Here is a 24686-nt window from a genome sequence, read left to right as displayed (position 1 = left end):
GGTTTCATTCTTCCTTTTAAGCCTAAAGGACCTTTAAAACACACAGTTCCAGTAATAATTTTCCCGGTCTTTGTGCAAAACAAATAGTATTAGTAAATTATGGCTATTCACTACTGTATTTAAATAAACTACAAGATTTCAGTAATTGAATTATGTACCCCAATTTAGACACGTTCTTAATTTTAATCCACATTCCCGTAAGTGTGAAGACTTTGTAAACAGGATTTCTTTTAGTTAGGGTGTGGCCCAACTGAATGAAGTTGAGTCTTAATCTAGATGACTGAAGTCCTTATAGAAAGAAGGAAGCCAGAAGGTAGAGTTCAGAGAAAGCCACAGAGAGGAGCCAGAAGCCTAAGTCACAGAACCCAGAAGAGAAAGGAGAGGACATTGCCATGTGACATAAGGCTGGGATACAAGCCGAGGAACCCCAACGATTGCTGGCATCCTGCATCAGAATGTGACAGACTTTGGGGAGAAAGCATCACCTTACTGATGCCTCAGTTGTGGATATCTCCTAACCTCAAAACTGGGAGCCTATAAATTCCCATTGTTTTAGCCAACACACTGTGTGGTATTTGTCATAGTAGTCTGGAAAACTAAGATAAAGTTCATTACTTTCAGTATTCCCGTTGAGTGGATGAAGGTCCTAAGAAACATGCTGGTTATATAACAAACACATCCGGGTGTAAGTGGTAGAGCCTGGATTTGAGCCCCCTCAGTCCATTCTCCTAACATTAATTTGTTTTGTGGTGGTTGTTGTTGTTTATTGCTGGGGTTATACAGAAATGTTTTTGCCAGATTTCTGAACCAATAGAGATAAAAGTTCAAATAGTGAAGAAAAATGGGAAATTGATTTCTGTAAAAGCTGATGCTGAGTTCCAAACTAATGTGAATTCAGACATAACATGATTTGTGATCGGCTCCCTCCCTTCTAAACTCTTGTTTTCAAACTGGAATGGTCTAAAGTTCAGTCCTTCCCTAAGAATGCTTATAGCACTATTAAAAGATGAGGAAACTCTCAAGTTAAGTCATTTGGCCATGGTCACGTTTTCTCTAAGTGGTGAAGCAGGATTCTGGAGTTTGAACACAGATATGTCTGGAACAGAGTCCATGTTCTTTCCAATCTTTATGCTCTTTCTTTTGATTTTTTGTATAAAATGGATTACTGTTACTGCAGAACAATTTATTAATACTTTGGTAGGAAGCATGGCATATATTTTGTAATTTACTTCCCACCCCAGCGAAATTACTAACAAATCCTAACTTTAATTTCCTGTCATAATAGCTATTTGGTTCTTTTCTACTCAGTTCAGCACACAATGCTTAATATTAAATAATTAATAAATAATTGCAGAGATGGAGAATTCTTTGGAAGAAATATAATTTCTTTTTTATCAAATTATATGCATGGAAACCAATTAATTGCTGATGAGTACTTTAATAAAACATATTTCATTTTAATTTTTAAAAGTCTTAGCCAGCAATAAACTGATTTTATATATTTAATAAGATTAGACAGCTGTATCAACAGAGGAGAAATTAAGACAAAACATCCCTGCATTATCAAATGTACCAAAAGCCCAGATTCAACTTTGAATAAAAAGATTGGGTTGCATAAACAAAAGCCACTTACTTAATTTTAGTTTGCTCTTGAAATTAACATCATAATTAACTAACTAATGTAGACGGATTGATGAAGGAAATAATGGCATAATGAATCTGGTAACTTCATCAGAATATTTCCTGATGTATTCCCAGCCTGAAGAACTGAACTTCTGAGACAATGACAATTGCATTGGAAACGATTATTTAAATGGTGATTTTTATTGTTACTATTCCTGACTTTTATTCAACTAAAAGCAAGGGCCATTAGTTTTTGTTCTCATTTGTGCAACTCTGAACAAGCCCGATATTGCAAATTACATAATGTTGCAAAATTGTAAAACTACTGTTATCACAGCCACCCACACAAACATAAATCAAAGTTTCTGCCTTGATCTTAGAATGAAAACAATGTAGCATAAGTCCCTTATTTTATTTATTTATAACAAATTTCTTTCTCCACACGACAAACACCCTTCTTCTGCATTGTGCAACTACTTCCTTCTCACCTCAAGCATTTCTGTTTTCCAAGGTTTGAAGAGCTTTGATTCTGAAAAGTTGCTTCCATCGAAGATTTGGAAACTAAAGAATAAGAGCAGAATTGGACTTAGTATATACATTTAAGTAGTAGGTACCAGAAGAAAATTTTCGAAAGTAACTCCAAGTTTTACATTTTAAAATAATGCATTAAAAATGTCATTTCTCTCCTTTTTCCATTGGAAATCATCCTCCATAAGAAGAAAGAGAAAGAAAAAGGCAAATTTGATCTCCATTGAAACTAGAAATGTTCCATAAATCAGAACAAAAACTGCCCAATTTGATAAAGGGCTGTGAAATGTAGACGGATCAACTGGGGTACAAGGTACAAGAGACATTGCATAAAAACATCTAAGACAATGCTAGGTTACAATTCTCTAAATAAGAAGAATGTTTCATGTCCGAGATCAACAATTTCTTGTTTGCAACAACAAAAATTGGGACATAAGGAGGTAGAGGAAGTCTTCCTAAATTCAGCTGTTAATACAACGTTGAGGAGCGGAGATGATGGCACTGAGCGAAGATTCACATAGCCAAGCCAGAGGTATGGAAAGCGGGTAGAAGACACAGATTCTGCATCATGAGATGACTGAAATGTTGATACCAGTTAGTGCAGGAGAAATAAAAGTGAAAAATCTCACTTACAGGCATAATTATGTCTCTTGAGGAAAATTCCTACCTCTGGCCCTATCTCTACACAGACATTTTGCAAGTAGATGAAATAGAAAAAAAAATGTATCTTATTCAAAAGAGAGTGTTGATTTAAAAAAAAAAAAAAGCAGAGATTCTAAATGAAAATTTTTAAAATAGGGAGGAAAAGAAAGAGGAAAGAAATGCTAAACAAAATAAGCTTACCCCCAAAAGATATCATATTACCAATGAAAACAGTGCCCAGCTGGAGAGCTGTAAGTTCACATAAAATTATGAAATGATGACCTGAACAAGACCAGAGCACATATCTTCAAGGATGATATGAGAAGATAACAGCACATGTCAGAGCTCAGGGAAGAATGAAAAGAAAAGGAATATAATATCATTACAGAAATAAAGGCAAAATTGGAAACATCATAAAGAAAAACAGACATTTCTGGAAAACATATAATGGAAAACTTATAAAAATCAAGCAAAATGAAATGGAACTGGACTCATTAAAATAATAATATGGATATCTTTTTCCATCTCTATGTTTAACTTTATTCCAGAAGGACTAGTTGTAAATAACAAAATAGAAGCTAATGGAAGAAAATGCCACTTAATGCCAAAATGATAAACTACCTCGAATTGAACTTGAAAAATATGCAAGATCTGAATACAATGATAGCTTTACAATATTACTGAAGGACACAGAAGATGAAAAAGGTAGAAAATCATATCATGTTTTTGGATCGGTACTCTTGATAGCATAAAAATATCAGTTATCCAAATTAATGAATAATTTTAGTTTACTGCCAATAAAAATACCATTTAAAAAAACACCAAACCAGGCAATTCTAAAATATGGGGGCAAGTATAGGAAGGATAGCTCTGGTGATATGAGTACAAGGGAGATTAGCTGTTTAGATATTAAAATATTTTATAAAACTAAAATAATTAAGAATGTGTGATATTTATGCCTGCCTAGAAAAAAGCGATTGGAAGAGAGATGACAGAATCTAGAAGTGGATCTAAAACATACAAAATATTTACTGTGAAAACAGTGGTATTTCATATAAGTATAGGAAAAATAGATCATCAAACATTGGATTTTCAGGCAACTTGGTGGCAATATAGAAAAAAATTAAGCTGTATTCCTAACTCAGGGCCTACATAAAATAAATATCAAATAGATTAAAGATTTAAACATAAAGAATACTAAAAGAAAACAAATGAAAAATAATTGTATAATCTCAGAGTAAGGAAGATGTTTCTGAGTTTGCTACAAAACACAGAGGCTATGAAAGGAAAAGATAAATTTAACAACATAAAATTTTAAATTTCTCTCTATAAAAATAATCCCATAACAGTCAAAAGACAAATGAAAAACAGGAAAAATTTTCAACCTACATCACTGAAAAAGGACTAATTTACTTAAATACAAAACTTAAAAAAAAAGTGTTTAAAAACAATAACCTGATAGAAAAACAAGAAAGGGAAATTGAAAGACAGTTCACAGGAAAAAAAAATGCGAATGGCCCCCAAACATAAAAATCTGCTCAACCTATTTAACAGTAAGAGAAATCACAATAAACTGATAGAATAAACTATATTCTTCATCAAACAGAATGTCAATATCAAAAAAGCTTAACTGAGCATGTTAGCCAGGATGTCAGGTTCACTCAAACATAACCTGTGAGAGTGCAAATCAGTAAAACTCTAAGGATGAAAATTTCACAATCCATATCAAAAATTATAAATGCTCAGACCCTTTGATTCAGCAGTCCTACTACTACAAATTTATTCTACTGACTTGGTGATCTATGAGAAAAATGGGATATGTACAAGGATAGTTGTCACAACATTATTTGTACTAATAAAAGGTGGGGAAAATGCAAAGGTTTATACCAAACCCCTAACTTGAAGTTTAGTTAAATAATTAATTACCTATTCCTAAAATGGATACTGTACCGACATTAAAAAGCCATGCTTTATTCCAGGGATGCAAGGCTGGTTCAACACAAGAAATCAATTAATATAATACACCGCATCAACAAATCAAAGCAGAAAAACCACACAATCATCTTCATTGATGCAAAAAAAATGCATTTGACAAAATTCAGCATCCTTTCTTGAAGAAAGCCCTTCAAAGGATAAGAATAGAAGGGAACTTCCTCAACATGAGAAATGGAATATACAGAAAAACTCAAAGCTAGCATCACATTCAACGGGGAAAGACTGAAAGCTTTCCCTCTAAGATCAGGAATAAGACAAGGATACCCACTGTCACCACTGTTATTCAATATTGTACTGGAAGTTCTAGCAGAGCAATAAAGCAAGAAAAAGAAATAAAAGGCATCCAAATTGGAAAGGAAGGAGTAAAACTCTCACTGTTTGCAGATGACATGATACTATCGAAATTCCTGAAACATCTACAACAAAGCTATAAAAGCTAATAAATGAGTACAGCAAAGTGGCAGGGTACAAGATCAACACTCAAATATCAGTAGTGTTTCTATAGACTAGTAATGAGCAATCTGAAGGGGACTCAAGAAAAAAATTCCAAGTATAATAGCAACCAAAAGAATAAAGTATTTAGGAATAAATTTAACCAAGGCCACAAAAGACCTATACATAGAAAGCACCAAGAAATTGCTAAAAGAAATCAAAGATCTAAATAAATGCAAAGATGCACTGTGTTAATGAATTGGAAGACTAAATCGACTTAAGATGCCAATTCTACCCAAATTGATTTATAGATTCAAAACAATACCAATTAAAATTCAACAACTTACTTTGAAGAAATAGAAAAACCAATAATCAAATTTATTTGAAAGGGTGAGGTGCTCTGAATACTAAAAATAACTTGAGAAAGAGGAATGAAGTGGGAGGTCTCACACTACCTGACTTTAAAGTGTGTCACAAAATTACAGTGGTCAAAACAGTATAGTACTGGCATAAAGATAGATATACTCCAGTGTATGGACTGATGAGTAAAAAAATAAGGACAAAAAACTGAATAAACAATAGGGGGTATAAAGAGTATGGGATATTTTGGGTGCTCTTTTTCACTTTTATTTTTTGTTTTTATTCATATATATATATATTGTGAAGTAGTGAAAATGTTCAAAATCTGCTTGTGGTGATGAATGTACAACTGTATGATGATCTTGTGAACCACTGATGTACACTTTGGATAATTATATTGTATGTGAATATATTAATAAAATTGCATTTAAAAAAAAGATATACTGACCAATGAAATCAAATTGAATGTTCAGAAATAGACCCTCTTATCCAAGAATAATTGATGAGGTGGTCAAGTCAACTCAAATAGGATACAGTAGCCTCTTCAATAAGTGGTACTTGGGGAAATGAGTATACATATCCACAAGAATGAAAGACCCTTATCTTACAATTTATACAAAAATTAACTAAAAAAGATTAAAGACCTAAAAATTAGATTTAAGAGCATAAAACTTTTAGAAGAAAATGCAGGGAAGTATCTTAAAGATCTTGTGATAGGAGATAGTTTTCTAGACCTTATACCCAAAGCACAAGCAATGAAAGGAGAAAAAGATGAATGGGATCTCCTAAAAACTGAACACTTTTTTGCATCAAAGGACTTTGTCAGGAAAGTAAAAAAGCATGCTATGGGAGACAATATTTGGAAACCAAATATCAGATAAAGGTTTACTATGTAGAATACATAGATTCTACAGCAAAAAAAAAAAAAAAATCCAATTTAAAAATGGGCAAAAGACACAGACAGACACTTTTCTGAAGAGGAAATACAAACAGCTCAAAAACATATGAAAAGATGCTCAACTTCCTTGGCTATTAGGGAAATGCAAGTCAAAACCACAATGAGATGTCTCATACCTACTAGAAAGATCACTGACAACAACAACAAAACAGAAAACTACAAGTTCTGGAGAGGATGTGGAGAAAAAGGGACACATTCACTGGTGGTGGGAACGTAAAATGGTTCAATGGTTCCGGAAGGAAGTTGAGTGGTTCCTTAGGAAGCTAACTATATCATTGCCATATAATCCAGCAACCTCATTACTAAGTATCTATTCAAAGGAACTGAAGGCAGAGACACGAATGGACATTTATACACCAATGTTTATAGCGGCATTATTGATGATTGCCAAGAGATGGAAATAGCCCAGATGTCCATCAGCAGATGGGTGGATGAGCAAACTGTGGTATATACATATGATAGAATATTATGCGGCTGTAAGACAGAATAAAGTCCTAATGCATGCAATAATGTTGACAAACCTTAAGGACATCATGTTGAGTGAAATTAGCCAGAAACAAAAGGACAAATAATGTACAGTCTCACTAATATGAGTTAACACTAATGAGCAAACTTTGAGAGTTAAAGTTGAGAACGCAGGTTTTTAGGAGATAGAAAGAGGGTAGGTATTGGGCATTTGATGCTGAAAGAGTATGGAATGTTCAACAAGATTGATTGTAAAGATCCAGAAATGGGTAGCACAATACTATCTGTTGGTAGCAGAATATTGTAAGTACATTGAACAAAGCAGAATGTGAGTATGGTTGAAAGAGAAAGCTTAGGGGCATGTATGACACCAGAAGGAAAGATAGAAGGTAAAGACTGGACTGTATAACATAGCGAAACCTAGAGTGGACAGTGATGGTGATTAAATGTATAACTATAAGAATGTTTTTAACATGATGGAAAATAAATGAATGTCAATACTGCAAGGTGTTGAAAATGGGATAGTGTATGGAAAAAATGCAGTCAGTGCAAACTAGGGTCTATAGTTAACGGTAAATAATATGCTTCCATTAAATGCAACAAAGGAAATATACTCAAACCAATTTCAGTAAGAGGGGATATAAGGGAGGGGTATGGTGTTCTTGGTGCTGTTGCTTCTTCTCTTTATTTCATTTTTATTTTTTAGATTTTTTATTCCTCGTTTTCTCCCTCTTCTTTCTTTACAGAAGAAATGGAAATGTCCTTTTATGGATTGTAGTGGTAAATACATAACTATGTGATTATACTGGGAACATTGTTTTTTTACTTGGGATGCATTGTATGGGGTACGAATAAAACTGTTTGAAAATAAACAGAAAGATATAAGTGCTGGAGAAAATGTGGAGGAAAATGTGTACTATTCACTGTTGGTAGGGAAGTAGAATAGCGCAGCCCCTCTGGAGGGCAACGTGGTGGCTCCACAGGTGGCTAGGGGTGAGGTTGCCGTATGATTCTGCAACCCTGTTATTAGATATACACTTGGAAGAACTGAAAGCAGGGACATGAATGGATATTTGCACACTGGTGTTTAGGGTGGTAATATTCACGATCTCTAATGAATGGTGGTGGCCCTTTAAGGGTACATCAACTGAAGAACAGAAGGGCGAACTAAGGGTCTACATTCAATGGAGACTTGAGTGGCTGCCGGAAGGAATGAAGTTGCAATGCACACAATTAGGTGAATGGGAACGGTACGTTGAGTGAAATCAGCCAGAAACAAAAAGACAAATATAATGTCTCACTAATACGGACTAACTGTGATGTGCACACTCTGAAAAATGAATTCGAGAACATAGATCATAAGGGGAAAGCTTACTGTAAAGGTTCCTAGATTGTAAACTCTTAATGGCAGTCATATCTATTCCTAAATTGTAACAATCATTTGTAAATTCTGAGATGCTGAGTTCTTTGTGTATAACCTGGTCGTTCCCTAGAACTTCAGATATCTGTATGATGCCTGAGACTCGGAGCTAGAGTTCTACAGCTATTCAAGTCAGGATTACCCCATACAGCAACTGTTTAAAGAGCTGAAAAAGAGATCAGATTTCAATTAGAGATACAAATGAAGCTAATCTAGATAGAACTAAGGAAAATCAGACCAAAGGGAAAAGGATAATATTGACTGTGTTTTCAAACTTCAACTTCCACGTGAGACCAAAGAAAGAGATGTTTAGTTGGTGCAAAATTTATATTTTCTGTAGCACACTAAATGATTCAGCCTGTATGGTCAGTTTATTTGAACACCATATTAACATGGAAACTTGAATGGAGAGTGAGATACTGTTGATTTGTACAGGTTAGTATGATGCCCTGATATATCCCAGAGTAATGTGGGTAGAAAATAAAAAAGTATTTGTTAAGTCCCTGTATTAGTTAGAGTTCTCTAGAGAAACAGAATCAACAGGGAACACTTGCAAATATAAAATTTATAAAAGCATCTCACGTGACCGTGGGAACACGGAGTCCAAAATTCGCAGGGCAGGCTGTGAAGCCAACGATTCCAATGGAGGGTCTGGATGAACTCCACAGGAGAGGCTCGCCAGTCAAAATAGGAAGAGCTTGTCTCTTCTGAATCCTCCTTAAAAGGTTTCCAATGATCAGATTAAGCATCACTCATTGCAGAAGACACGCCCCTTTGGCTGATTTACAAATGGAATCGGCTGTGGATGCAGCTGACATGATCATGATTTAATTCTATGAAATGTCCTCATCACAACAGACAGGCCAGCACTTGCCCAACCAGACAAACAGGTACCACACTTGGCCAAGTTGACACATGAACCTGACCATGACAGTCCCCTAGGAGGACTGGAGAAAAATGTGGAAATATTTCACTTCACCTGGGGAATTTCTGATATTCTTGCAAACATTGGGACTTTACCAATTTAATAGGCCAAGCCCTCGATCTTGGGCCTTACTTACCCTTATAAAATTTATTCCTGCAGAAGAGAAGCTAAGCTTACTCATAATTACACCTAAATTCACCCCCAGAGAACTGCCTTTGTTACTCAGATGTGGCCTCCTTCTCTCAGCCAATTCTGCAGGTCAACTCACTGCCCTCCTCACTTCATGGGACATGACTTCCAGGGGATGAGCCTGGCCCTGGCATCATGGGATAGAGGAAGACTTCCTGACCAAAAGGATGAAGAGAAATGAAACAAAATAAAGTTTCAGTGGCTGAGAGATTTCAAATAGAGTCAAAAGTTCATTCTGGAAGTTATCCTTATGCAGTATACAGATATCCCTCTTTGGTTTTTAGTGTATTCAAATAGCTAGAAGAAAATTCCTGGAACTGTTGAACTGTAATCCAGTAGCCTCGATTCTTGAAGATGATTGCATAACTATAAAGAAAAAAGGATTGATCCTATTAAATATTTTTACCATAGAAAAATCTCAGTAGTTCCTTTAGTAAAAAAGCAAGGTATAAAACAGCATGTACGGGGTGCAATGGTAGATCAGTGGAAGCATTCTCACCTGCCATAAGGGAGATCTGGATTTGATTCCTGACCATGCACGTCCAAAAAAATCAGCAAATGGTGCCACAATAACAGGATACTCACATGGAAAAAAGAATAAAATGTGACCCCCACCATACAGCATACAAAAAAAAGAAACTGAAACAGTATGCACATGCACATTATGTTACTATTAGTGATATATATATATATACATATTCATTTACGTGCATATTCATATATATATATGTATATACGCACTGGTGTTAGTGGTTGTCTTTGGAAGAATTACTTTGTGCTGATTTGTATCTACACCATAAATAATGAGAATAATTTTAAAGATTAAAAATTTAAGTTTTTAATTAAACAAATATCATTGAGAAAAGGTGTTCCATCTCTTCGCTTTCGCCCTCATTTCTCAGTGCTCCTGTACCCTTTTCTCTGTTTGAGGATGAGTAGAGCAGTGAAAAGCTGATTGGGGTGATAAACAGTCTCTCCTAGCCAGGAGGAGTTCAGAATGTAAGGGGGAAAAAAGAGCCATAAAATTTGAAATGTTTTCTGATTAGGGCACCGCCAATACGTACATTAATGAAAAATGTTCCAGACTTCAAGGCCAGGATAAGATATTGAAAAGGAAAAAAGTTAGGAAATTTATGTTTGGCAAAGACCCTTTTTCAATTTCTCTGGTTCTTTAGGCTGACACTCTGTGCACATCAGCAATACTTCCCAAACCCAGCTGCCATAATTTCTGAAGAGAAAGCAAATGGAGATGAGCCTTTTGTTCCAGAGCCTCCAAGTGCTGTCAGCATCTCTCTGAGAGGGGGTGCACCATTAACTATTCTCCCATGTTACCACATGCCCACTTTACAATTTATTCTAATAACCAGCATTTAAATCAATACAAAGCACTAACTACCAAATCCTTGCTTTGTTATAACTCAACAGCAAAAAGTAAGAAAAATTTTATTCCCCATCAACGCTAATTGGTGTTAGTCATACCAGATTTAGGACGTACAAGTCAAACAAAAACGCCTATGAGGCAGCAATGGTGGCTCAGTGGCTCATGCCAGAGACCCGGGTTCGGGTTCAATTCCAGGAACCTGCCCATGTAAAAAAAAAAAAAAAAACCCACATATGTATGCAAAAATCTAAGCATCTGTTTTTCCTTTTTGCTGCAGAGGAGTAGAACAGAAGTGACAGATAGGGTTTTCATGAGGTCATAGCTTAATATTTTGGTGGAAGTTTTCTTAGGTTGGTTTTTTCCCCAAAGCAGAGCCTTGAGACAAGGACCTCAGCACAAGTAGCTTATATAGGAGGTGATCTCAGAAAACAGAAATAAGCGACCATGAAGAGTGAGAGTAAGAATACAAAGAAAACCAATGAAGGGTGCATTGCTGAGCTGGTGTCCATTTTAAGAGTCACTGAGATTCAGTTCTAACTGTATAAACCACACCTCTGTTTCTCTGAGGTTGGGGGGTTGGGACATTTATCTAACAATATTAACCCTTCACTATTAATGTTGCCCAAGGGCTGTTAACTGTCTGCCTTATCCTTAGGCTAAATTAGTTGCCTAAGACTTCAGAAAATGCCCAAAAGACACAGCAAGTGTTTGAGGCAGGGAACTGTCGGTTCACCCAGGAACATTCTACCACAGTTGCTGCCAAGGTCATTGGTGAGCAGAGGAAAAATGGAGCATGGCACAAAAAGCATCTGCTCCAGGGCTAAAGAAATTACTGAAGACTAAATGAAATGAAAACTAATTGCAAAACTCCTTTACATCATGCTATATGCTATATCCCTACAAGTTGTATGGGATTTCTAAAGTTTCTCATAATGAAAATGGTCACAGGGTTATCTGAGACGATTTTAATGACCTGGGCCTATGAATTTTCTTTAACCTCGTTGAACCTTGTATTCAGGGACACAACTGCCAATTCACATGTCTATTTTGAGCTTGCTGAGAATCACCAGCCAAAATGCCAAACTAAAATAATTTGGTTTGGGAGTGTCCACTGAATAGAATGAAACTAAAAATCAAGATTTTGCCCACACCAAGTAGCTAGTCTTACTCATGAAGTTACTTGAGGTTTTAAATACCTTCCATAAAATGGCAAACATGGTGCAAAATTCCCACTCACCTTCCATGATAAAGCTATCACTCCCTGCCAATGAAGGACTACATTTTCCAGCTTCTCTTGCAGCTACTTATGACTTGTGTCCCTGAATCCACTGTCTGTCAGGTTCATTCTCTCCAAAGTTTCCTACTGCCTCCGGGTATGTGCATTTACCCAGTTTTGCAGGGTGACAACAGTGAATTAGGAGTCAAACTGCTTTTTCTTTCTTTCTTTTTTTATGCTGTATGGCAGGGTCACATTCATTATTTTTTCATGTGAGTATCCCATTATTGCAGCACCATTTGTTGAATTTTGTTTGTTTGTTTGTTTGTTTGTTTGTTTGTTTTCCTTGTCTGATTGTTTTTGGGGAAGTGCTTGGACTGGGAATTGAACCCAGGTCTCTCATATGGCAGGCAAGCATTCTACCACTGAGCTATCCTTTCACCCCCTCAAACTGCTTTTTAAATAGACTTTCAACAAGCTTCTTGTTTTCAACCCCACCAATAACCCCTTTTGCAGAGGCTTTTGTTGTTTCCAATTCCTGAGCCTTTTCAACCTTGTAGAAGGGAAAGCAGTCATTTCTAAGCTTTCTCCACAGCCAGTTTAACATTCTTTTTTTTTTTTTCATTTTGGTCAGCTAAATTAATTACCACATGTCTTTCTACTTTTGAAATTCCAAACTTTGATCCCTCTCTCCCCTCCTGTTATATATTTCCTTGTAAAGTCTCTTTATTCCCATTTAAGTGGGATTTAAGAAGAAGTGAATGCAAATGAATGCATTCTGACATGTTTAACCCTTATTAATACATAATTATGTGTCAATCATACACTGGGGATTTTTAGAAATGAATAAAGCCTGACCTATTTCCTTGAGAGCTTTCTCATTAAAAAATCAATCTAAACTTACCTACATCCATGTAAATTAGTCTTCCAAAAAATCTCTTGTACTATGCCTGTCAAGAGAGTAACAATGTTTGATGAATTAGAAAAATGTATTGTTTTAGACCATTCCTGGGTACCTCCATGAATAGAAATCTGAAAATATACGCTACTGGTTAAACTGTCTAGTTTTTATTTGCAAAGTTACTCAAGGTAGAATATCCTAACCCTAAATCATTCATTGAGATGTCCTTCCTGAAACTAATCACTTTCCAGCATTATATTTCAACCAGTTGAAATAAAATTGTTCAGCATCAAGATAGGAAATCTTGGATGGAATTCTGGAAGTCTGTGAGTAACCAAGTATCCAGAATGATCTAGTCTTTTCACAGAAAGAAAAGACTGTTAAAGAGAACTGACAAATAACTGTGGCAGCTTATAGAGGACATAATACATGGGCATACACACACGATGAGTGCACAAGAAAGAAACCAATACCAGAAAATAGAATGAGGAATTTGTAAGTGTCATTCACTTACTTGATTGCTATTCATGTATAAACAGATAAATATACATAATGATGCTTAGAAAGCAATCAGGGCTACATGAATCAATTACATCACATTTGACTGCCTGAAAACTGCGTTTTAGTAGCACATCCAAGCAATTCTTTCTCTATCAGTGTGTTACTATTGATTTGCGTGGCATTGCAAAAATTTGCTAAAAGAAAAATATACCCAGGGAAAGGACTGCATATTAGTTCTTTAGATTTCCCCACCAGTCAGCTTTTTCTAAAACTGCACTAACTTCTTAAACAAGGCTTAGTACATATCTGTCAATATGGTTTAAATACATATTCGTTTTGACAATAAAAAACACTTTTTAGAAAAATAATGATTTGTAAAGTATTGTTGATGACAACACAGTCTGATTGTTAACTTTGTTCTCTTTCAGGAAAGCTCTCACCTTCGTCAGGTTGAAATAAAAACAAAATACGACACATAGTAATCTGTAATTTCATTGAAAAAACATCTCAGTCCTTGGCATATCTATATAAACATCTCAATTAATGAAAGGGAAAGGAAGGAAGAATTAAGGAAGAGATTTTGAAAATATAAGTGCTATTTAATATAGTCAAAAGGATGTTGCGCTCTCTAGCCACCAGGGACAGCTCCTTTTCTTTCATTTCAAGATTTCTTGGAAGTCATTGAACTCAGTGTGGGGAGACACAGTGGCCAAAACCTGTTACAGTAGAAGATAATTCCCTGATTCTTTTCCTTGAAACATTCCCCATTTGCCAGTTAGCTAAACTAGTAAGATAAGAAGTAAGGAATTGGCTATATTTGGTCCAGGAAGACAGCCAATTTAGGAATTTAACATGACAATTTTGCTTTTTAACAGTTAAAATGTCCTGCCATTTGGGCAGGCTATGGTGGCTCAGCTGGCAGAGTTCTCACCTGCCATGCCAGAAATCCAGGTTTGATTCCCAGTGACTGCCCATGCAAAAAAAAAAAAAGATGAGTTTTGCCATTTAAGCATTCAAATCATTGAACAATTGCTAAGTCATCCCTTTCCCTTAGATTATTGCATTTTAATCTTATTGTTTCACTTAACGTTCATTTCATTTTCATCTTCACAGTAGGAAAAAAATCACAAGAAACATTCTGAATAGGGAAGGAGAGATAAATCTGGAAGGTCAATGACATGTAACATTATTCTCTGTGAGGTTATCACTGTAGAGTCTCTGTGAAAAGTTATGAAATGTATGTGTCAACCCCAAAGTATTTGGAAAGAGGATATCCTTTATTCATTTTCTTCCTGAACTCCATACTTAGAAGAAATGAATGGCATTATGTATAGTAATCCAAATTTGTCTTCCTGCCTTCTTTCTTTCTTTCTTCTCAAATTCTAACTCCCTGGCTATAAACCTAGAAGGATCTTCCCTATTATATATCCTAATAAAAAGAATTATCTGTCTGCACAAAGGGCGTGGTACTGTTTTGTTTTGTTTTGTTGTTGTTTTTCCATAATTCCCACGAATATGCCCTGTGGCAACAGGAGACCCTGGACAGAGGCTGGGTGAGATAGTCAGATACTTAGTTTTGTTTCTTATCTCTGGAGCTGAAGGAGAGGCTGGTCATTTCTACAGACATTGCCAAGTAGGTAAGGATGCAATTAAGGATGTTGGGGTAGGCAGGCCTGCAAGAGGCTGTGGACTTCTAGAAGATCCGCATTCACCAAGGTACATTATCAACATGACAAAAGAAAAGCAGTAGGGCAGCATTTTTCAGAAGGTGGCTGTAGAGATATATCTAAATAATAATAGTGGTTCCCAATATGCCAGCGATATACAGGGGATTCATAAGCTTTCAACTTGCGCTAAGGTGGAGAATTAAATGTGCTGATGGGGTTTGTGGTCTTAGAAACAAGTATAGATTAAATTTTCAGAATAACTCATGTCTTACTTCCTTAATTTCTCCTAGTCAGTTTTCTCCAGAAAAACAGAACAGTACATACATATTACATACATACATATACATATACATACATACACACACATACATATATATATATATATACACACAGAGAGAGAGAGGGATTGGTTTATTATAGGAATTTAGGAATTGGCCACACAACCATGGGGACTAGCAAGTACAAATTCCAAAGGGAACCCACAGTTTGGAAGTTCGATGAAACCCTTTTATTTAGTTGTCAACAAAATTTCCCATTGACTTCAATATCTACTTCTAACTTTGTTTCCCTGCAAGCCCACTTTATACTTACAGAAGCCACTTAATAAGGAAATTGGAACTATAAATTGAGCTTTTGATGTCCCACTCTTCTGCTATAAATCAATCTACATCCAGATTATGCCTAACTGTAGGTCCAGAGATTGAGGAGTTTCTCCTAACCAAGTTCAAGTTTCCTTCCTATTAACTCGATCTTGTCCACTGCCATGTGCTAGAGTATTTCTTCTTTTGTCCTCTAGGCCTTTAAGGTATCTTTAATTATTCTCTCCAAATTGTATTCATTTCAAGTCTTAAAAGCATACTGAAGTGCCCCTTATTCTAAAAATATAATAATCTCTTCCATGACTTCATGTCATTTAACTCTGTCTGCTCAGTTTTCTCCCTTTGTTAACAAAATTCTCAACAAACATATTGTTTGAAGATGGTTCCACTTCTTTTCCAAGCTATTTCTCAACCCACTGCAATGTATCTTTTGCCCCACAGTGTTACTAGGTCTTCGATGACTTTGAACCCACCTCCATAACTTTGCAATTGCCCCATAAATTTGCATTTTCATTTTTCTTAATTATTATCTTGCTAATTTTCTCTGCTGTCTTGACACTGCTGATGACATTCTCCTTTTTTAAGCCCTCTGCCCCATTTATGCCCATAATGCTGCACATTTCTTGTTCTCTTCCTAATGTGATGCCTGCACCATTCTCCCTCCTCTGTGAAGTCCCCATCCTCCGCCTGTCACCTCAAGTCTGTCTCCTGTATTCTCTCCCTAGACTGCTGCTCCAGTTTGTGACTTCATCCTCTATTTATACACCAATGATTTCCAAGTGTCTGTGGTCAGTCTAGATTTTTTCCCATCTTTTCAGACTCATATCCAATTTCTCTTTGGAAATTTCCCTAATACGAATGTCCAGGACCTTCACATTCAATACATCCAAAATTATATTTACCATCTTTATTAATCAGTGATCCCAGAGGAAGCTGCTGATATACTTGAAAATTGGTGGTTTTATAATAATTATAATAGAGGGTTAATTATAAAGACACTGGGTGTAGAGGGAACCACAAAAGGTAGTGAAATAACACAGGTCTTACCACTCCAGCCAAAAAGCAAGAGGGGAGGAAGAGTTTCTAAAGCCTGACAGGAGAAACTTGTAAAAATCAATGCCCGAGAGAGTAACTGAATTGGGTGAGAGGTATAATCAAACTGAGGTATCCTCACAGGGAGAAAGCCAAGAGAAGAACTACCCTGGCTTCACCATCCTCCCTCCTATCTATCTCCTTCCAGGATCCCTATTGCCCAGTCCCCTCTGGCACTCAGGGGTCATAAGAACATTGTGGTCCATTCACATTTAGACAGGTCAGGCTTCTGGCCAAAAAGTAGAATGGAGAGTTGACTTAGACAGGCAAGCAGAAGATACCCAGCATAATACATTCCTATTACTTCTTCACATCCACTCTTATCCTTCATTCAGTGAGAAGCATGTAATGCCAAACAGAAAATTTAAGAGGTCCCATGAACTAATAAAATATCATTGCTGGGTGGTAGCAATTCTCCTAGAAAACTAGCTATAACTGATATTTTTTATATGGGGTTCTGGGAAAAGAAGGGAAAAATAAATAATTAAAGAGCCAAAAACAAAGCTGATGCAATCCAGAACTCTGCAGCAGGTCATAAGGGCAAATTTGGTTCTTCTAGTAGATTCCTCTGACATTCTGCCAGCACTTTGGCTGTAGAAGATTCTTTACTTCCTAGGAAGGCCCAAACCTTTATCTCTGCAAGATCTCTGTCCCTGGTGTTCTTATCTTTTGTTTGGTTGCTACTGTTTACAGTGAGTAGATCTCCTGGTCAGTGGAATACTAAGAAACTCCTGCCCACCCAGTGAGTACCCTGAATTCTAAGAAATAGTCTTCCTTTCCCCCATTGTTTAACAATAATCCAATTTGCCTCTAGTAATTAGTATTAATCACTCTGACAGTTTGATTATTGTCATGAAGAGGCTAAAACAACCAGGGTGTCAACTTATTTTCTAATTTTTTTAGAATCATGAGTGTTTTTTCATGTGGAAGAAACCCTTATAAGGTCAGGAAGAAAAGAAAAAGAATTCTAGTGAATTATGAGGTGCAATGGAATAGATTATGCACCGTGGTTAATACACATGTGAACATTATCTATGGCTCAGGCGCCACCATATATTAGTTTACTTGTATAAAGCCTATACCACATGCTGTATAACAGCACTTCCAACCCGACCTCTTGGTTGTATCTCAGCTTTCTCCAAAACTGAATCTTGACAATTCAGTTCACCATTCTGCCAAGCCAACTGCTTCTGCAAGATGGGGAATGTGGTAAGATCAGTGAAATCTGTGGGAATACATGATTGCCACAGTTCATCTGCAATAAAGTGTGATCTCTTCTTAGAGGCAGTATAGTATATGGCATAGGGCATGGATAAAGCATTCTGAAAGTATATGAATATCCGCGCTGAAAGAAGTGCCGAAGACAGAGAAGACAAGAGAATGTGTTTACCCCAAGAGGATCTTACAAGATGGGAAATGTTCAATGTAATCACAAGGTTCAGAAGATATTGTTCTCTATTACTAACAGTTGGGAATTCCAATGTGGTGGTAGCTAGATCAGGTTATATTACTGATGCCATGCATAGCCTCCATCCATGATGCCTCAATCAATTCATACATAGGACCAGTGAGTAAGGACAAGGGATGACTATGCATGTTCTCCTAGAGGTCATCGGGTTGAATGTATCCCATTACTAATTGCAGTGGCCTTCTCATAAACACAAACTTTACTGGGTTCCTTTTCTTCCTTGCTTCACTTCCCTACTCCTTTACCAGTGCTTCCTGGAATCATACCTCAAATAAGCTACATGCATATGCTCAAGCCATCTTACTCAGCTTCTAACTGGAAGTGGTGTTAGGCAGCAATCTCTTAAAATGAGAATATGGAACTGCATTTCTTACAGCGTTGACTCCATTACTGGACTCTATGGCTTGGATCTCTTGATACGGCAGATCCAGTGACACTAGAGGTAGATAAAGACATCCTGTGGAATTCCTAAAGACCTGATAGGATAGTCACATCTAGGATCTTAAATCATGCCTTCTGCAGCAGAGAACCACAATTGTTTAAAAAGAAACAGCTTCTATCATGTTGTTGGGCTCTAGGAGACCATAAGTATCTAACTATAGGACATTAAAAGTACAAGAGCTTCCTATTACAAGCTGAATATTGTCAGACCCACCAAACCACAAGATTGGGTGGACTCAGAAGCAATTTATCATATCATGAAACGATGCAATCAGGATTGACAAACAGGCCCACTGAACATTGTAAGTACGTAAACAGATGTCTCAGACCCACAAGTAACCTGATTTTCTTGCACTTGTGTCTTTCCCACATAACATACCAATAGCGTCATGGAGGGTTAGAGGGCAGGAGTCCCAAAGACTTCTACCTGTTTTATTGACTGATAGACTCAATGTTTTGGTGTCAGCTGTTGCGACACTATGGCTCCTCTCAATGGTCACTCTGCGAAAGAATGATTAGGGGAAATACTGTCATTGACCAAACCTTCTGCAGTACATGAGGCCATCAAGTGGGTATAGAAGGAGAAGTGCATGAGGTAAGAATATACACAAATTACTGAGCTGTGAAATATGGCCTTGCTGGTTTGTCAGGAGATTGGAAGAGGCAAGTTTAGGAAATATGAGATGAGGAAATCTGAGGAAGAAGAATGTATATGTATATATATGAGAGGACACAAACTGTGTGCAGCTTTGTGTCTCACATAAAAATCTACCAGAGAGCACATATCAAAAAGTAAGAATGGAAAGTATGATTTGCTCTGTGGATGTCAACCAGCCTCTGACCTAGTCCATCCATGCACTTTCACAATGGGCCCGTGAGTAGAATAGATATATTAGCTGCTGTGGAGACTAAGCATGGGTCTGAGAGCAGAGGTTGCTTCTTTTTTATTTTTTTTTAATTTTTTATTAATTAAAAAAAAATTACAAGAAACAAGCATTCCCAACACATACACTCAGCAATTCACAATATCATCACATAGTTGCATATTCATCATCATGATCATTTCCCAGAACATTAGCATCAATTCAGAAAAAGAAATAAAAAGACAACAGAAAAATATAACAAATAGAAAAAAAAAATTTACAGGCCATACCTCTTACCGATCTCTTTCATTGATCACTAGAATTTCAAAATAAATCTATTTTAACATTTGTTCCCCCTATTATTTATTTTTATTCCATATGTTCCTCTCATCTGTTGACAAGGTAGACAAAAGGAGCATCAGACACAGGCTTTCACAATCACATAGTCACATTGTGAAAGCTATATCATTATACAATCATCGTCAAGAAACATGGCTACTGGAACACAGCTCTACATTTTCAGGCAGTTCCCTCCAGCCTCTCCATTACATCTTGGATAACAAGGTGATATCTACTTAATGCATAAGAATAACCTCCAGAATAACCTCTTGACTCTGTTTGGAATCTCTCAGCCATTGACACTTTGTCTCATTTCACTCTTCCCCCTTTTGGTCGAGAAGGTTTTCACAATCCCTTGATGCTGGGTCTCAGCTCATTCTAGAGTTTTTCTCAGTCCCTTGATGCTGAATCTCAGCTTATTCTGGGATTTCTGTCCCACGCTGCCAGGAAGATCCACACCCCTGGTAGTCATGTCCCACATAGACAGGGGGAGGGTGGTGAGTCTGCTTGCTGTGTTGGCCGGAGAGAGAGGCCACATCTGAGCAACAAAAGAGGTTCTCTTGGGGGTGACTCTTAGGCTTAATTTTAAGTAGGCTTGACCAGAGGTTGCTTCTTGCCAAGACTTACAGAGTTACTACCAATGCTGAATGTCCAACCTGACAGTTTCAACAGTCTGAGATGTGGCTGAAACTCAATATGATTCTAACATTTACAGTGACTAAACAGACACTAGGAGGCAATTGGATTATTTGGAACCCTTCTGCTCTGAAAAGAAAATATATGTTCTATATATTAGTCTGAGTTTCTTTCTGAACTTCTTTGGTTAATACTTCTATTCAAAGGCTCAACAAAAGTCTGTTTTACCAAGCAAGTTCTTGTAGCATATTGACTCAGATAAAAGGACCCACTTTATCATACAAGCGATGCGACAAATGGACACATGCATATGGGATTCACCAGTCCTACCATATATTGTTTCACGTAGAATCTGCCAGACCAACAGAACATTGGAATAGCCTCTTACAGGTGCAGTTAAGGCACAGCTTGGGAATGACATGGTGCTGTGTCTGATAGCTACATTATATGGGACTAGAAAACAAGGGCTAGAAGTAGAAGTGGACATCATTCTCTCCCCATCATTCTGAAAGACTCACTTGGGAAATTTGTACTTTCTAGGTCAAAGAATACTTCTACCCATGGACACTTTAAGGACTTCACAAAATCTAAAGTTAAAGATGCCTCCCTGCTCATTTTAACTCTTTTATGCCCCAGGAAGCTTGTCTGTCAAGGACACAGGCCCTCCTGACCTTGATTAACTGTCCTTGCTCAAGGGCTCCTTTACAGTTTTTTCTCTCCCCTCTCTCCCTAGTCTAGCCTGCCTCAAATTCCCCATCAGAGCGTTTTCTCCCCTTAACCTTAAGGTTGCTGAGGGGCAGGGGTCTGTCTTCTGTAGTTGCATTCTGCTTGACAGGAGATGAGGCCCTACCTAAAGGTATATAGACTGTACTGGCTATCTCATTTAAGTTGAGAGGGGAGGAGTCCAGAGGGGAGGTTGGAATGGCTGAAAATCTTTGCATCAGTATTGGTTTGGTGTGAAAGTCTTCTAGTCTGGAAGAAACGAACTTGGTGGGAAGTTTAAACATTCAAGGGCTGGTCCATAGCAAGAGGAGGCTAGATGGGAGCAGGCTTAGGAGAGGCATTAGCCAAGTGAGTCCGGGTAAGAGGGAAGGAGAGAGTGGATTCTAGCCGGGTGGCTCATTCTTGCTTAACTGGGAAATAAGAGAGTGTATGTGGCAAGGTAAAGGGCACAGGAATGAGACATAGAAGGAGTCTGTTTGGGTTGTGGCTTCGGCTGCGGTGTCAGCCCAGTTCTCCCCTCAAGAAGGTTGCTATCATTTCTTTGATGACCAGAGCACTGACCTACTGCTATTTTTCTTGTTGGTCAGAGAACAGCACTTAAGAGATTGAGTATTTCTTGGTGGCATTTAATTAGAGGAAAGTCTTTTTTTTAATACCAGTGCATGAGCATGCAGGATTAAGAAGGCATAGCCTCTCCCCTTAGTTTCTGAGCCCAGGTGAGGGCGATTAGTTTTGCTCTTTGAGCTAAAGTCCCTGGGGGCAGGGTTCTGGCTTCCCTCTAGTTTGACTGACTATGGTATACTTTGCTCTTTCATTTTTTAGTTAATGAAGCTACTTTTAGAAATAAAAATATTTGACAAACTGCAGCAGAAATTTTGTCCTATTTTACCTTTACACATTTCCTAGGGTTATGTTAATTAGCAGGCAAAACATAATTTATATATGTACTTTGTTTCTCTTTTAAAGTTTTTTTGTTGAAGATGAAGTTATGACTTGTAGCTGACCATATATACTTCTAGAGAAGATTTGAGTAAAGTAGTGTAACTGACAAGTAAGTTTGGTTATTATATATATCAGTACAAGGATATAACATGGACAATGAGAATATTGTAAAGTTTTTAGGAATTTTATACAATTTCTAAGTATTTGACAAATTTTATCTTAACAGAAGGATAGAAAATTTATTTTAATTCTTATAATATTTAATATGTTAAACTAATTTAGTACTTAACTTTTACAAGGTAGAAGAAACAATCCTCTGTAACAGTTTTCTTTTAAGTGTGAAAAGTTGTGTTTTGAAATAAAGGACAGTATGTGTTCTAGTTTACTAGCTGCCATAATGCAATATACAAGAAATGGAATGGCTTTCAAAAAGGGGAATTTAATAAGTTGCTAGTTTACAGTTCTAAGGCTGAGAAAATGTCCCAATTAGAAGTCTATAGAAATGTCCAATCAAATGCAGTCATGGTCTGTTCTAAGGCAAAATTACCCTCTGGCTTTAGACCTTTGAAAACTCAAAACAAGTTATTTGCTGCCAACATACAAAGGAAGAACAATCATAGGATACATATACACGTTTCCATAGGGAGGAAGGAACACAGGGGTCACCAGACCCATGCAGTTTCAAAAACCCACAGGGCAATGTCCATTAGATTTCAAAGTCTAAGAATCATTTATCTTTGGGGCTTTAGAAAGTGGCAGTCCCACCCTTTCCAAAGGCCTATGCAGAGGCCTGCCTCTCTCCAAATGCAACCTTGGGGGACATTGGGGAGACCATCTTCTTCTCAGCTCCACCTTCTCCAAGCATTGGGGCTGCACCCGAGATCTCTGCCATCTCCAGGGCACACACTTAACCCCACCATGTGGTGGCGGCCAGCCTCTCCCCAAATCCCGAGGAATATGCATCACCCTCTCCAAGGCCTGAGGCGGTATGACTCTTCCACTGCAACCAGGTGGAAGGCCCATCCTCTGCCTTCGGGGCAAACTCATCCTCTTCACGGGCTTGGGTGGCTCCGCTCTCCTGGCCTGAGGCTTGTTGACTTCAGACCTCAGCCTCCATGGTTTTGCCTCTGAACTTATTTTTCCTCCAATGTGTCCCTTCTCTGAACCCCTCTGTCCAGACTGGTAGCGGCTCAGCTTACATATGTCCCACAGCACTCTCCTTGGCTTTCTATGCAGTAGCCTTGAATCGTGCCCATCAGACAAAGGAGTTTCCACAAATCCTTCCTGGATAACTCCATGTCTGATCCTGGCTTTCTCTGAAATGGTTGACTTGTTCCACATCTGGTCAGAGCCTCACATGGAGCACTATTCTCTGGGGTCTCCCTTCCTGGAAGCCCAGACTTTTCCAGGACATCAATTTCTGGTTTCAGTTTATCTGTCTCCTGTCACATTTCACTATAAGCTGTGAGGAGAAACCAGGCTGCATTTTCCACGTTTAATTTGGAGATCTCTTCTACTAAATATCCAACTTCATGGCTTTTAAAATCAGCCTTCCAGCCAAAGCCACTAGCCAATCTTGCCAGATTATCTGCCATTTTAAAACAAGGCTCGTCTTCCTTCCAGTCTATAATAATACATCTCATTTCTGTCTAGAGCCTGGTCAGAGGTATCTTTAGAGTCCACATTTCTACCAAGATTCTCTTCAAAACATTCTAGGCCTTCTCTATCAAGTTCCTCACAACTCTTCTAGAATCTTCCCCTTATCCATTTAAAAAGCCGTTCCAACATGTTTGGTATCTGCAAACTGCAGCAGCACCTCACTCCTGGTACCAAAACCTGTTCTAATTTGCTAGCTGCTGGAATGCAACACACCAGAGATGGATTGGCTTTCAATAAAAAGAGATTTATTTAATTGATGTACAGTTCTTCAGAGGAAAGGCAGCTAGCTTTCAACCAACATTCTTTCTTATATGAGAAGGCACTGGGCAATCTCTGCTGGCTTTCCCTCCAGGCCTCTGGGTTCCAACAACTTTCCCCAGGGTGATTCCGTTCTGCATCTCCAAAGGCCTACACTGAGCTGTGAGTGCTGAGATGAGGTATGCTGAGCTGCTTGGGCTGTGCTACACTGAGTCTCTCATTTAAGCACCAGCCAATTAAATCAAACATCATTCATTGCAGCAGGCACACCTCCTAGCCAACTGCAGATGTAATCAGCAACAGATGAGGTTCACATACCATTGGCTCATGTCCACAGCAACAGAACTAGGCACCTTCACCTGGCCAAGCTGACAATTAAATCTACCACAGTATGGTCAACAAACATTTAGACAGAGTATACAGATGGCTAAGAGAAACTTTTCACTAAGTGTAGATTAACACA

At 37.6% G+C, this 24686-nt stretch overlaps 1 long non-coding RNA gene across 3 annotated transcripts in view; it reads right to left on the bottom strand.

Annotated features, from left to right (window-relative positions):
- LOC143668419 (uncharacterized) overlaps positions 1-24686 on the bottom strand; it is a 190682-nt gene that overhangs the window by 76835 nt on the left and 89161 nt on the right. For all 3 annotated transcript variants that reach the window (XR_013168434.1, XR_013168435.1, XR_013168436.1), the window contains exons 2-3: positions 9006-9140; positions 2112-2184 (exon numbers count right to left, since the gene is read on the bottom strand). This is a non-coding gene — a long non-coding RNA (uncharacterized LOC143668419). The remainder of the gene's footprint in view (positions 1-2111; positions 2185-9005; positions 9141-24686) is intronic.

This window comes from Tamandua tetradactyla, chromosome 24 (assembly GCF_023851605.1).
Source record: "Tamandua tetradactyla isolate mTamTet1 chromosome 24, mTamTet1.pri, whole genome shotgun sequence".
Taxonomy (NCBI): domain Eukaryota; kingdom Metazoa; phylum Chordata; class Mammalia; order Pilosa; family Myrmecophagidae; genus Tamandua; species Tamandua tetradactyla.
Note: the sequence above shows the minus strand (reverse complement) of the source record. Positions and strands in the feature narration are given on the sequence as shown.